At 48.3% G+C, this 14,311-nt stretch overlaps 1 pseudogene; it reads right to left on the bottom strand.

Moving 5' to 3' along the window:
* Window positions 1-9,742: 9,742 nt before the first annotated feature.
* LOC147711385 (uncharacterized) lies at window positions 9,743-13,998 on the bottom strand (annotated as a pseudogene).
* Window positions 13,999-14,311: the final 313 nt, after the last annotated feature.

The raw sequence follows: 14,311 nt of genomic DNA, 5'->3' as shown, positions 1-14,311 counted from the left end.
GTACACACGCACGCACCAGTGGGGTATGCTCCACACGCGTATGGCTACAATTCAGTGGTGAGACGAGCCGTACACACGCACGCACCAGTGGGGTACGCTCCACATTTGTATCGCATATGGCCACAATGCGATGGTGAGACAAGCAGTACACACGCACGCACCAGTGGGGTACGCTCCAAACACGTATGGCCACAATGCAATGGTGATACGAGCCATACACACGCACGCACCAGTGGGGTACTGGGCATCTCACATGCTCTAGTGAATGCATGTGTACAGTGCGTTCCAGAAGCACATGCATGGCACCATTACTATAGTGATAACAGGAAAACACATGGCAGGGATGTGGGTGTAAGATCATATTGAGGATGTCCATGTATGTGTTGGCATGGCATACTTACATGAGCAGGCCCTAGGTGTGACACACAGTTATATAGCAGATGGCATGTGATCTAGTGGCACAGTTGATGTGTGATGGGCTGTGGAGACATGACATTTGTGATGGGCCACTATGTGGTTCACATTACCTTGACACTTGTCACATGAGTAACATCATGAACATGTTGTTATTCACATGAACACTGTGATGGCACACTCTTCATTACGGGTATCGTCACATGATGCCAGGGACAGGGGCACTGTCTCACTTTACCAATTGACGCTCTGCATGACCCTGTGTGACAATGTAATGTGTGTGCCATGTAATATATTGGACATGCTGTTTGTATTGGGTAAACGTAATCCTCTTTTGGTGCATCTATGATGGGTCTGTGTCGTGATTGCAAGTGTCTCACATGTACGCACACCATGCCACAGGGGCAGTTCAACAGCTCATGTGTGTGATGGCATCATAGAGCATTAGGCCACTGACATACAGATCTGCATTCAGAGGATGGCTGTGGTGTAGTTTTGTAAAATGCACAACTCATGCACAATATCACTGAAATGTAAAATATATAGCACATGTTATGTGGGTGTGTTCCTTGCAGTCAGCTGTCTGGATTTGTTGACCACCTTCTCATGCAGGTCACGTGACATGTGTCACTGACGCAATCCATTGTTCTGCTAACTCTGACATGGCCAGATGATCATTTGTGTGCATGTCATGTCCATTTCACAGCCAACAGGAGAATCAGTTTTGTTGTAGGAGTGCCAACTAGCTGGCATAAGTGTCCATGATGTATAGCCCACGCCAGATTCATAAGTGATTTCATGTGCTTAAGCAGTGTTGATTGTGCTATGTACATTGTAATTGTTGTTTGCTGATAGTTATACACCTTTTTGCCCACACATGTCATGCAGGGCACCCCCTCTGCCAAGGCCGTTGCCTGACTTGGATGCCATGAGGGAACGTGATTGCATCCGCCGCTACAGATTCCCTCAGGAGTTGATTCAGAATTTGACGGACAGGCTGGAACCACATCTACAACCGTGACACAGGTATTCAACTGCGCTGACACCCAAGGTAAAGGTGATGGCAGCCCTACATTCCTTTGCCACAGGTGCGTTCCAATTCACCATAGGTGATGTGGGGGGATGTCCCAGACCATGTTGAGCCATGTCCTACGTGATGTCTTAGCTGCTATGTTGCAGCACATTGATGAATTCATTAAGTTACCTCCTAGAGTTGAACAATGTCAAGGGTGCATTCTATGCCCTGGGACACATGCCACATGTAATTGGGTTCATTGATGGGACACATGTTTGAATGGTGCCACCACAGGCTCAGCAGCATGCCTTCCGCAACAGGAAACATTACCACTCCATAAATGCCCTGGTGGTGTGTCTTGCTAACATGATGATTTCCCATGTTTGTGCTCGTTTTCCAGGATCATGCAACGATGCATTCATCATGAGGCGGAGCAGGGTACCACAGATGCTGCTGCAGCTGCGCAACCATCGGGCATGTCTTGTTGGTGGGTAAACACTGTTTCTCATGTATGTCTCAATGTAATTTTGCTCTCTCATGGCTTCTCATTGCACACTCATTGACATGATGTATTGTTGTAGGAGACGCCGGATATCCGAACATGCCGTGGCTTATGACTCCACTACGCAACCCCAGAAGTGCCGCAGACCAGCGTTACAATAATGCACACGGCCAGACCAGGCGTGTGATCGAGCGTACGTTTGGATTCTGGAAGAGCCGGTTCAGGTGTCTCGACAAGACAGGTGGATCCCTACCATACTCCCCCCTCAAGGTGTGTGACATCTTCACCGTGTGCTGCATGCTGCACAACATGGCAGTGGAGGGGGACGTGCCACTCATCCTGGATCCTTATGTTGAGGATGAAGGCCTTGGCCAGGATGCTAGCGATGCGGAGGAGGAGGATGATATCTGGAGTCAGCTCACACGCAACTTCTCATAACGGTGAGTACCGGTAAAATAGTGTGCAAGCTTCTACCATAGAGTGACATGTGTAGCATACTGTGTGTCCAGCAGACTGTACACAAACTCACTTTGATGTTTGTGGTGCAGTGTCACACAAGTGACGATGTCATGCCACACACATGAGCGCAATGCTTGAAGTTTGAATGTACATGTGTACTACATTGTTAGTGTATTGTACATGACCATGTCTAAAAGAATATATTCAGTACATGACCCCTTGTGTGCCTGTCCTTTCCAGGTTGCCCTGCCTGTTGTCTGTTTGTGTCTTCTTGGTCCTCCTGCAATTCCTCTGGATGATTGCAACGTTGGATGAATCTGCATACCCTACACAGACATGTGGAAATGTCAGTTTAGGTAAGGATTCCAAACAGGCAGTTTAATGTTGGTATGTTTTTTGATTGTGTAGAAATTGTTCAGCACATGTTGTAGGCCCATACATACATGTCACATTACCTTGTATCAAATTTCATGTTGCGCCACTCCCATGACAAGACAGTCACCTTTCTTGACAGTCATCTGTAGTAGAGTTTTGACTTTAGTGAATGCATCAATGTGTGTTAACATTGACCCTGACACATTGCGGATGGCACGGGTTGCCATTGTGTGTGACATCACAAACACAGGCTCTGTGGAGAATTGCAGCCTCACTGTCTGCAGCAGGATGTGTCTGAATCGTCCACTCAACTTTGAGGGCCAGTACAGTTAGATTTCCAGTGAACCATGTTGTGCCGGTGTGGGCCAGTGTATGTCCCACATGTTCTGTCAACTGTCCTGTGAGTCTGTTTGCATGGATGCATTGCCCCTTGTGGCAGTATGTCATGTCACTGTCATGTCGTTACCTCAGTGCCGGTGGGGAACATTGCTTCGCTAGCCTTCTCAGTAAGTTGATGTTGACTTTCCATTCTCATTATGCCAGGTATGTGGCGCTGATTACATCACAACGTTGGGCTGTAGCAAATTTTCACACTTACGTGGCAACAGTCCGGTGAGCTCATTGCCTGAATTCTCTTCTGCCATGTAGCATATCCTAGTCACGGTAGGGTTGTATCTTTTTGCATTGTTCCTATTTACTCGCTGTTGATTTTGGTTACACATGCTTGTCCTGTCTAGCATAGTAAGGCACAGTTGCAAGAGGTAATGACTGGCCCCTATGGGGCTTCCTGGTGTTTAGGTTATTTCCTTCCTCATTTGAGGAGCTGCTTACGGCTCTTGCGGGTGATGTCTACTTTCCCTTCATGACCCTTACTGATTCACAGGGCTGATTACGGATTGTTGGCTTTGTGTCATTTGCACTGCTATACGTCACAATTACTGAGATATCGGGCATCAATCATACACTGTGACGTCGTTCATGACTGCATGGTTCTAATTGCATTGTAGCAGCCTAGTGAGAGTCATACATGCTCCATTTTGGTCACAACCTCTACTAACTCTCATGTGTCTGTGTTGAAGAATCTGATCTAGTCTCATTGCAAGATCTGTGATCAGTAATAGGACACAGTGGCAGTGGTTACACTACACAGGTGTGAGTCGTACAGTCAATCTAGGTGCCAAGGTAATCTGGGAAGATGTAACAAAAAGTATGGAATCCTTATGCTTGGTTTGCTTTGTTTCAGATCTCCCTCCCTGCAGTTCCCATCCTCACCTTCCCTCGCCTGATCGCCCTAATGTGTCTGTCATTAGTAGTCAGAGCAAGGGGATATTGGAAGATGGAACCCTTCCAGCATTACACCACTCTGATGGTCACAGGTACGGACAGTCCCTGGCCGTTGTGTGGAGAGTGTATCACCAGCATTACAGGTAATATCATTGCATGAGTATTATTGTCATCAGAGCAATGCCACTAGGCATGTAAATTGGCTGATGCAGCATGACCTTGCAACTAATTTCATCCTATTGTGTAGGAACTGTGTTTCACACAGTACATTGTGCCTCATTGCTGTCACCGCCGTTATCTTTACAGTCTGCATGCGTTCTATATGGCATTGTTTACAATGATTCTTCATATGTGGTCATGTGTACAGTGACAACAAGCATGCTGTTCGTAATGGCTAATGGACCATATTGTGCATGATGTACATGGTTGTGTATGTGTTCTGTTGCTTGCTACACACAACGTGCGGGCACCAGCTGCTGACACAGTGTGTCCTGTGCCCCGCTTGGCATTATGGTGACTCGTCCTGTGGCCGTGATGTTTGGTGAATGTTCACATATTTTCAGGCAGTGACCCATGGGTTACCAGCCACTCCAGGCACACATACACATCTCACTTATTGCCTTGCAAGAATCCTTGTGTTGTGTGCCTGTTTAGCATGTTTTATCGCCCCTTCTGCCGTCATGTGTTCACTCCTCCCGTCTGCAGCATCCCCAGCCACAACCCTGCACTCCGTGGCCCAATCCAGCCACACACACACCTATGAGATACTCCTCCATCCATCCATTATTGAAGCATGCCGCAGCTTGTCTGTGCCACTGTTTCACAACTGCTATGACAAAGGCAGGTCCGTCAGCACCTGCAACATGCACACTGCATGACACTCAGCTCATTTGATGACACATGTGACAGCATCAGTAGAAAGTCGTTTAGCTAGCAAGTCCCTCCCCTTTTTAATAGTGGTGGCCGATTGTCTTTGCCTATCATAGGGGTTCCAGGTGCACACACACTTTAGTTTCACCTTAATTGATATGAGGGGACATAGTGGTTGTTTATTTGTGCACAACATTTATATTAGTCAGGGTATCATTATTTGTATTTTCCTTTTCCCACACGAAAAGAGAGTGGTTGATGATGCGAGGTGGCTAAACTGGCAATTGTCTGTCAGGAACTCCCTCGGGTGTTGCTACCGTGAAGCACTCTCTCTTTGCTCACTTCATTTTCAATTTGTAGAGTGGGATCAGACCTTGGTGGAATTTTTATGTAAACGTGAAACACACCATGACCCTATGGATTAGTGTCGAGGTACACATCTGAGGCAGTAGTATAAATTGCCCATGTAACGCTGCCATTGGTCGTAAGGAATTTGGTGCGAGGTGGTTTAGGCCTTTTTGTTGTTGAACAGTGTCTGAATGGGGGGCGGCATTTTCCCTTTCTTCCCCCTTGGGCTCCTTTTGAAGGAATGACACATGTGACACAACAGACTCATACCCCAGCCAACCTCCAGACAGTGAACACCAGACAATCATCCACCTGGTAACACGCTACCACAAACACACCCATGACCTGCCTCTCAGGCTGTGTGTGCAACTCATACTGACAACACGATGCAGACACACTTAACAGTGCGTGTTCGTACAACCAGGTAATGTGCCTCGTACTGCACACACACTACTTCCAGCAGCACCACATTGTAGTGTATTACCTCGTTGACACAACACCACCACACATCGCCTCCAATGCTGTAACATGGTAGCACGCAACCTCAGAACACCTCTTCTGCCTAGCCATCACAGATGGATTGTCAAAATCCCACAGGGATCACACACCCAATCCAGGATTATGATTGGTCAGACTTAACGGGGTACACCCTCAGAGTCACATCCAACACCATGGACACACTCTGCATTGTCAAACATCTGCACAGCCAGTTTCACACCAGCATCCTGACCAGCCTCATTGTAACTATCATCTACAGCTCTCCTATCCTACACACAAAATTTGGCTAAGCAATCTATCAATCAATCGATTCATTAGTTAAACGCACTACCTACCCGTGACGGTCTCAATGCGCTGGGGGGGGGCTGCTAATGATCAAAACACCCTGGGCTTGAGAAGTATTGTGAAGGGCAGCAGGTCCTGGGTCTGTTGTTGACTTGTAGGTAGGGTGTTCCAGGTCTTTGAGTCGAGGTAGGAGAATGATCTGTCACTGTCCGTGTTTTTCCCGATGTGAGTGACAGTGGCGAGATCATGGTTGTCAGAGCAGAGGCTGCGGGTGGGTGTGTAGAAGCTGAGTCTGTGGTTGTGGTATGCTGGTCCTGCGTGGTGTAGAGCTTTGTGTGCGTGGATGTGGATTTTGACAGGGAGCCACTGCAGATCTCTCAGGTGTGGTGTGATGTGGCCGGGTTGTGGCAAACGAGGATCAGACGTGCCAAGGTGTTCTAGATGCATTGCAGCAGGCTCAGAGTTTGGTTGTTGTAGCTGCGTAGATGGCGTTCCCTTACTCACGTCAGCAGGTGGAGAGGGGCAGGGTGACTGTTTTTTGTGTATTTGAGGTGATCCTTTATAAGATCCTGCATGGCATTCAGAGGGTGTTAAAGCAGAAAGCAGAGATGGCGTTGTCCTCCTCGTTCATGGTGAGTGAGGAGTCTAGGATGCCCCACCCAGGTTGTGTGCATGTTTGGTGGGTTATGGTGCTGTTCCTAGCGATGTTGGCCACCAGGAGTCATCACAGTCTGAGCTGGTAGGGCCAAGGATGTGTACCTCTGATTTGTGAGGATTCTGCATCAGCCTGCTGTCCTTACTCCATTTTGCAACAGCCTTAATTCCTCTGTGGAGGTTGATTTTGCCAGTGTGTGGGTCTTTGGTGAGGGATATGATCAGCTGGGTGTAATTGGCGTAGTAGATGATATTGAGGCTCTGTTGTTGTGCCACATGGGTGAGTTGTGCCAGGTGGATATTTAAGCCCGTTGGGCTGTGGGATGATCCCTGTGGGACGCTGCGGATGGTGTCAGTGGTCTTGGAACAGTACTGTGGGAGGCAGATGCTCTGGGTTCTGCCAGTGGCAAAGGATGTGGTCCAGACCAGGGCACTCTCTTTGATTCCTGCCTCATGGATGCGTACTGTTAGGGTGCCGTGGGAGACCGTGTGGAATTCTGCTGATAGGTCCAGATGGATGTGGGCGTCTGTTTCTCCTTTCTCCATGAGGATGCTGATGTAGTTGGTGGCGGCAATGAGGGCGGTGTCCGTGCTCTGGTTGATGTAGAATCCAGACTGTGTTGGTTCTATGATGTTGTTGTCTTTGAGGTAGCGGGTCAGCTGTCTGTTGATAATCTTGTACGTGACTTGTTCTGGGAAGGGGAGCAGAGAGATGAGAGGTATTCGTGGTCCACCTTAGGTTTATTCAGTAAGGCGGTGATCACAACATTCTCCAGGCTCCCAGTGAAGGTTGTTGTCTTGAAGGAGATGTAGGATATTTTTACGGAGAAGGGGTCAGATGGCTTATCTGGCTTTGGTTGGAAATGTGGATATGCCATGATTCAGACGGAGATGCAGAGTGAATGTAGTCCTTGCTCAGGATGGTGTCTTCATAGCTGACGTTGTAGCAGGCAATCAGGTGAATTTAGTGGGTGTTGGTCGTAGGGGGGCTGGTCTCAGTTGTGGATGTGGGGCTAGTGGACGAGAAGCTGATGTGGATGTCGATGATCTTACCGTGAGCGAAGTTGGCCAGTGAATCACACAGGTCTTGTGATGGTGGAATGTCGTTGGCCATGTATTTGGCTTTTGAGAGTTGAATAGCAATGTTGCTGTGCTATTTGCTGTAGTGTGCGTTGCTGTCTAGCCGGTCCTTGATGGCTGTCCTGTTGTCAGTCCTGATGAGTTGGTGGTGGCACTCTTGTGTGCATTGTAGCTTTCTAGTGATTATTTGTAGTGCGTGCTCCTCTACAGCTTCCGACAGGTGCACTTGGAGGTCCTGGGGTCTTTGGTGAACCATGCAGCAATGTTGTTGTTGTGTTAGGTGGCGGAGGTCTTGAGTGTGGCGAAGGTGTCTGTGCAGTCGTTGATCCACTGTTTGAGGCAGATGGCAGCGGTGTGAGGGTAGGTGGGGTAGGCTCGTGGTCCCAGGGCAAGGGTGGCTGTCAGTTAGTCCTTGGTGAGCTTGCACCAGCAGCGGCGTGGCATGGTCTGTGTGTCGGGGGGGGGGGTGGTGGGTTTCCTGAAGGTGAAGTGGACGCTTCTGTGGTCTGTCCAGTGATGTTAGGTGTTGTTGTTGGATGATACATGTGGATTTTCTGAGGAGATGGGGTCCTGTGTGTGTCTAGCGGTGTGGGTGTGGGTTGTCTCGAGCTGTTGTAATTCAAGGTTGGCAAGGTTGTCCATCAGGGCGGTGGAGTCTGCGTCATTGTTGTTATGACGGTGGAAGTAAATTTCCCCAAGGAGGATGTAATCCGTGTAGGCGAGGGCATGCGTGCTGATGAGGTGAGCATGGGAGTTGATGATTAGTGGTAGGACTCCAGGTGGTCTGTAGATGAGTGTTCCTCTGAGGGTTGTGTTGGTGTGGATCTGTAAATGCATGTGCTAGGCAGTGGGGAGGGCGTCATTGTTGTTAGTAGTGGCTCTGGGAGTGTTAATGTGGATAATGGCAATTCTTCCTACCACTCTGTAGGTGCGGTGTTTGCAGGAGTTGTCATTGCCTTCTGGTATGGCTATGGTGATGTCTGTTGGCAAGGTGGTGTTCAGCCTGGTTGCCGTCTACCACACCAGCCAGCCCAACTACAGCAACAACCTCTACACAGGAACAAGAACCTGACTTCCAGAGTACTTGTGGAAATCCAGGGTGCATGCACACACCTCATCCTCACCATCCCCTGCTACTGCCATTTGACCATCCGCCTGAGATACCTACAATGGTTCCACAGTCAAATGCAGGTTCACCTTCATACTCCTCAGCCACACTCAGTCGGCACTACACAGACCCAGGCAAAAAAAGTGATATGGACGTCTACCAGCTAACACTCCATTGCCCACAGTCCGTCTTGGCACCCTTGTCCAGGCCATCAATTTTCACATCCACAGTACAACAGCATGTGGCTGCTAGTTCTCATACCTCAATACACAGATCCTGGTGCTCCCTCCGTGGACACCTACATATTAGCCATGCTCTTGACACCTCACACACTCTTCTATGACTGTCAGTCATTGCAGTATTTCAAGCAAACACCATGTTCTGCAGTTAGTAACCATCACAGGTGAGTATTGCCATCCATGTATGTAGTTTTGGCTATCTTGTGACCTATGTGTATCCACAGCCGGACTAAGATCCCAGTGTGTGGATGGCTAGAGTTTGCAGGAGACTGTGGCATTTGAAGACATTTGACCTCACAAATGTATTAGAATCTGGGTACATATAAATACATCAAGGCATTTTGTGCTAGTTAGATTTATTTTTGACTCTTTTGCGTGTAACGTGAGTAGGTGCTGTACAACAAGGGGGTAATCCAAAGTTCACAGCGGGAGATATGATGCCTTACAGTATGAGTCAACAGAGTCCAGGCCACAGTGCTTGGCATCATTGGGCACACTGCGACCAGCAATTCCATGTGGGAAAGTCTGAAAGTCAATAGGGTTATGCTGTTGCACACGAACGCAAGATGCCAGACCAGGTGACCTGGTAGTTGCGTGTGGCCCTATGCCTCTCAACGTCTGGACCGTGGACGACCCACCTTCCTTGGGGGACCCTCACGTGCAGGCCTTGACGATGCATGGGATTCTCCGTCTGACAATTCCTCCTCCTCCTCCCTCTGCCTGTTGTTGGTCTTTGCCGAGATGTGTCTGGCCTTGTGACACAGGGAGGGCGCTACATGTTGACAGCGATCAGACGGAGTGATTGGTTAATTTCCCTATGCACCGTCGGAAGCTCATCCAGTCTTGCCTCCATCCGTCCCTGGTGTTGTTCTTGACTGGCATGTAGCTGGGCCTGCTGATCTGTCATTTTGTTGAGGGCCTCCACTACCAGGCTGAACTCCCTGGTGTCCCGCCGGTATACATCCATGATGTCTCTGAGTTCTGCCATACCGGGCCCTGCAGCTGGCTGGTCAGGTTGTCGCCTCCGCCTTGCGCCACTCCCACCACCCCTGCCCACACGAGCCGGGCATGCGTTTGTGGGCACATCATGTCGACGGGACCCATGAGTGCTAGCAGTGGAGGTGTTGTCTGCCACCTCATGGGTGCCCGGCGAACCATGTCCCTCATTATCAGACTGGCTCTGTTGTGGATCATGGACAGGGCTCCGAGCTGTCTGCTGGGATGTGGCGGGAATGGGTGTGGTGGTTGGCACAGATGTATCTGTTCCAGCTGCTGCGGGGGTTTGGGATCCAGAGGGGCCTGGTTGGTTGGGGTCATCCACAGTGTGTTGAGAGGGCTCGCTGATGGTGGGGTCAGTGCCGTGCTGAGCCTGGGACTGGGATCCATCTCCCCCCTGGTTGGGGGTAGTTTCCACACGTTCCCCTGTGGGTGTGAGAGACAAACACTGTTAATGCACTATCATGCAACATCCATATTTAATATACATTGTCGTTAGCAATGTTCCCCCTGCTTTGGATTGTGAAATTGTTCACTTGTGTATGTGTATGTTGTGGGCTGAGATTGACATATGCTCATGGGTGCTTGACATGTTGTGTACTGTTGACGATGACTGTCACAGCCATTGTTGTGGCTTGTGTCGCCAGCACCACACAGATCCAGCTTTGCTCTGTGTGGTCCAATCTGCACAATGCAGTGTCAATAATTATGCCTGGTTGAAGCATGCACAGGGTTTTAATGCAGTATGTTTATGATGGCGGCTGAGTGGAATTTTGCTGATTTCATTCAGCAACTTTTGAGAGGTGTTGCTGTGCCGTGACAGCCACCCACTGCCAACCCCCTAGGACCAGTACACCCACTTCAGGCACAGGGCTTCTGAAAGATGCATTACCTTGTCAATACCCAGGTCCATGGTGCTACTTGAGTGCATCCACATTATCACAAAGCTGTGGCAACAGCATTGTGTGAGAGTCACAATGGACTTGTGATTCAGCACTGTGCTTTATTTGTTTGGATACGTCATCAGATCAGTATTTCTGAGGTTGTGTTACATGATGATTGTGACAGTGGTGCACTCCATTGTCTGTCCCCAGGGGCTTAGTTTCTGTAAGGGGTTTGTGTGACAGGCCATGCTAGTACTTTGAGTGTGATTGGTAAGTGTGCGTCCCTCGTGGTGTGTCTGTCCCCCCGTGAATAATGCTGCCATGATAGTCATTGTGAGTTCCTGTGCAGGATATCTGACCTTGTCCTGGTGTTAGTGTTTGCACTGGTCACAGGAGGTCCTTGTGCTGCCTACACCAGGGCCCAGTGCCAGCTATCTTGTCAGTACTTTCACACTCCCTGTGCATTGAGCATGGCGCATGGGTGTGTACCTGGGCCATATGGGTTGAGTGCAGCCTCATACCCTTCACCTTGCACACTCTCCCGCTCCCCCTTGCAGCCTTCTGCCACTCCCCTTGCACACACACCCATACTATTAGACACTGCTGGGAGTCATGGCCACACCCCCCATACTGTTAGGCACTGCTGGGAGTCATGGCCACACACCCCCACACCCCCACCCACATACTGTTAGGCACTGCTAGGAGTCATGGCAACACACACCCACACCCCCCATACTGTTAGGCACTGCTGGGAGTCATGGCCACACCCCCCCACCCCTACTCACATACTGTTAGGCACTGCTGGGAGTGATGGCCACCCCCCATACTGTTAGGCACTGCTGGGAGTCATGGCCACACACTCCCACCCCACCCATACTGTTAGGCACTGCTGGGAGTTATGGCCGCCCCCCCCCCCACCCCCCATACTGTTAGGCACTGCTGGGAGTCATGGCCACACACCCTCACCCACATACTGTTAGGCACTGCTGGGAGTCATGGCCACACACCCCCACCCCGTACTGTTAGGCATTGCTGGGAGTCATGGCCACACACCCCCACCCACATACTGTTAGGCACTGCTGGGAGTGATGGCCACACCCCCCATACTGTTAGGTACTGCTGGGAGTCATGGCCACACCCCCCCCACCCCCCATACTGTTAGGCACTGATGGGAGTCATGGCCACTCACCCCCACCCCCCCTACTGTTAGGCACTGATGGGAGTCACGGCCACACACCCTATACTGTTAGGCACTGCTGGGAGTCATGGCCACACCCCCCACCCCCCATACTGTTAGGCACTGATGGGAGTCATGGCCACTCACCCCCACCCCCCTACTGGTACTGCTGGGAGTCATGGCCACACCCCCCACCCCCATACTGTTAGGCACTGATGGGCGTCATGGCCATACACCCCCTACACCCCCTACACATCCTAGAACTGGACAAATAATTCATCTAAAGCATTCAAGCACTTGTGACACTAAAGGAGTGATTTACGGCATTAAATGCCCTTGTGGTAAGTTATACGTAGGACAAACGGAACGCAAAGTTAAGGTGAGAATAACAGAACACAAAAGCAGTATAAGGCAAAAGAACATGAAATCCACAGTGGCAGCACATTGGATAGAAACAGGACATAACATCTCCCAATTAAGGTTTACCATATTGGAAGTGGTGGAAACACGTCCAGGCTTGGACACACACAAAATGAGACTCAGATCGGAATATTTTTGGATAAGAAAGATGGGGAGCCTCCAGCCGGATGGGCTCAATGACAGATTGGAACTGGCATGTTTTTTATAATTAATGAGATATGAATTTGTTTTGCTCTGTTATAACTTCAGTTATCATTATTCATCCTTGATTACACTTAATGTTTGACTTAATGTTTGACACATAACCTTTTTCACAATGTAATGGTTAATGTACGCTGGTTATAACAACGTGTTGACAGGGAGAATCCACTAAGCCATGATCACATGAGTATGTATTAAGCTCTCCGAGAGCATTCTAGCTTAAATATGGCCGACACATTATTGATGGGACACGAGGAAACTGGGAAATATAGGTGTTCCCTTAGCATGGTTTTTTACACAGTATGATTTTTGTTTGACCATTTTATTATTTTTTCATTCAGTGAAATTTACACGAAATTTATTGAATGTACCATTTGATTATTGAGTTGGAAATTCAGCATAGTAGAGTAACGCATGTATTTTAGGAGAAGTGCACACGCTATATTTTTGTCATCATACACGTTTATTATTGTTGGAGATGTTATGCCGATAATATGTTTTTGTGAAGTCAGGCCGTGTTTTGAATCAGTAGCGATCATGTGACCATGTTACAAACCAATGAGAATAGTTATTAGACCACAGCGTAGTGTGTGATCGTAACCAGACAGCCATTGGAGGAGAGGACGTATGACGTTGTTAGACAGCATTTCAGTGAGTAACTGACACGGAACGCTGGCCGCTCCGATTGATAATTAACAATGCAGTACATGAATGTATGTTTACTTGTTGCGCATAGGTTATGGTGACATTAGTAATATCGTGAATGTAATCAAGTTAGCACTTTTGGCAAATTACGTTTATTACTATATTTGACACAGTTTGAAGTATACATGAAGATGTTTGTTTTATGCGTTCTGTGACACAGTGTCAATGTAGTATGTGTATGTAAACACAGCTTTGGGCTCAAAATTGTTCTTTATTCTTCCCCATAGAGACCCCCGACGAAGGGTCCATTTGTACCTGAAATGCATTGGGTTATATGTGAAATGCGTTAAGAATGAAAATTGCCAATATTTGGAAATAATTTAATGAGAAACAATCATTAAAAAGTAAAGAAAGAAGATGGCATAAATGTATATGGATCGTTATTGATCGAAACAAAGATGATTTAAAACATTAGGATCTATTGTGGTCCACAGAAAAGAGTGCATTCCTCGAAGTTGCGAGCAGTACCTCTGCTCTCATCCATGCTGAATTTTCAAATAGTGTTCCTAGACAAAACACTTTAAACGAAGGAGTCGCACAAAAATAAGAAAATTGCTAACGCTTGTTATAACAAAAAGTGTGCAACTGGTGATAATTTAAGATTTATTCAGAGTGTCTACCCCCCACCGTTAGCACCTACCCAAAGATATGATGAACTTAGAAGAAATTGCTCAGATTACAACAAATAAGGCAGAGACCTTAGCATATACATCTGAAGAAGCAGAACAAATCTATGGATTGATTAAAGAGACAAGAGCCTTCAGCCCACAATTGAACACGGCGAATCAATTATTAAA

Source organism: Lissotriton vulgaris, chromosome 5 (genome assembly GCF_964263255.1).
Source record: "Lissotriton vulgaris chromosome 5, aLisVul1.2, whole genome shotgun sequence".
Taxonomy (NCBI): Eukaryota; Metazoa; Chordata; class Amphibia; order Caudata; family Salamandridae; genus Lissotriton; species Lissotriton vulgaris.
The sequence above is the reverse complement of the archived record's forward strand: the minus strand, read 5'-3'. Positions and strand labels throughout refer to the sequence as shown.